Source organism: Lolium rigidum, chromosome 7, assembly GCF_022539505.1.
Source record: "Lolium rigidum isolate FL_2022 chromosome 7, APGP_CSIRO_Lrig_0.1, whole genome shotgun sequence".
Classification (NCBI taxonomy): Eukaryota; Viridiplantae; Streptophyta; class Magnoliopsida; order Poales; family Poaceae; genus Lolium; species Lolium rigidum.
The window spans coordinates 207,064,299-207,066,105 of NC_061514.1; positions in this window are offsets into that span (position 1 = coordinate 207,064,299).

Consider the following 1,807-nt stretch of genomic DNA (forward strand, 5'->3'; position numbering starts at 1 on the left):
AATAAAATGACAACTTGGTAGAATGACAGGGCTGGCTAGATCAGGAGTTTAGGAAGGAGAGGCGAGGGTTTGGGAGTTGGGATTTGGGGACTACGGCGGTTGGAGGCGAGAGGGGAAATTGAGCACAATAGGATTAGGGTTTTCTCGTATCTATACATACCTATCTTGTACCCTAGTGCCACATGTCATGTGCCTAACGGGGATTTCATGGTTATCGGGTATGGGTAGTGTTAACACAGACCCATCCCCACCTTACCTAATGGGGAGAGTTTAACTCCAATAAGATCACCACGAGGATGAAGTACTAACCAAAACCGTCCCCTAATAGGTGAATTAAACATTAGGGATCGGGGAATGGGCCCCATTGCTAAATTGACTCATGCCGCATGTACAAAGGACCAACGGAGATGGATATCTCAACAATAGGCCATCCATACCGGGATAACATGAACAACAAACATTGAGTATCCTCTCTAACTCTCTCTCACTTTTTTATCTAACTCTTTTTTCTTTATTTTATTTTCTTTTCTCTTTCCACTCTTTTTTTCACTAACTCTTTTTATTTTACTTTTTTTCAATCTTCCTATTGAGGATGTTCTTTGCTGAAACTTTCACCATGATTAGGCATGGCTTCCGTTAGCGGTCCATTTCTCTTCTCTAACATGCATGCATACTTACCCTTGATAACCTCCACTTATTCCGCAAGAGATGACCATCAACAACACAAAATAAACAATGATCAACGCAGGGTGCAATACCTGGATGGTGCAATGTTGAAAGACTTCCACAATAAGTGTGGTTATGGTCTAGCTCATTACTCATAATCAGTCAAACCCACAACATGCATAGCGGTATTTTCCTTCCAAACCGTACTTTCTTATGAGCTTTAAAATACACAAAAGAGATATTTGAAAAGGTTCAAGGCGTAACACACACATTATACTTGGAATAGCATGTGCTATATAGGTAGGTATGATAGACATTGGATTTGATAAATCTATGCTTGTGTAAGAATTCAATTTTTTTGGCTAGCCAGAGGTCTAAAAGCATGCAATACTATCCATATAGATATTCATTCATCATCAAACAATGATATTTCAAATAAAACATCTATATATCTGAAGGTATATATGATGCCCCCCCACGGGGGCCTCTGAGGCTATCCGCGCATGCCGAGCGTCGTGGGAGGGCTGGGCGAGTGATTTGCTTCGTTTCATGATTGGGCCACACGTCGGAGCGTCGTTGGTTCAGCTTGAGGGAGAAAAAAAAAATCGTAATGGGAGGGGAAAAAGCGTTCGCAAGCCAGGGGTGGAAACCCAATCCAGCCTCTCCCTCGTCCTCATCGTGACCTGCTCCTCCCATCCGCTTGCGCCCCCCCCCCCCCTCCGTCGTCCTTCCCCGTCTGCTCGCTCTCCCGGCTCGACCGCATCACCTCTTCCCTCCGGCCATGACGAGCTCTGCCCTCTCCGTCGCGAGCGGCGGCGGTGCATCTCGGCGGAGGTTCCGGGAAGACGCAGGTCCGAGCTCTCCTCTTCTCCGCCGATGCGTGCCGCATTGTTTTCGGCCGCCGTGGCGCCTCCGGTCCCGTCGCGGCCGCCTGCGGTTCCCACCTCAGCCACCTGCGGTTCCCACTTGTCCCCAAATCCCATCTTATCTATCGTCTCTCTTCCTACTCGGATTAGCCCGGGTGGGCGAGGCCATGGCGACACGGAAGGACGCCGCCGTACAAATTGACGACGAGGCAAAACCCTAGGACGTGAACACGTGCGAGTTCAATAGGAGGCGCACAACTCCGGTCCAAGCTGCA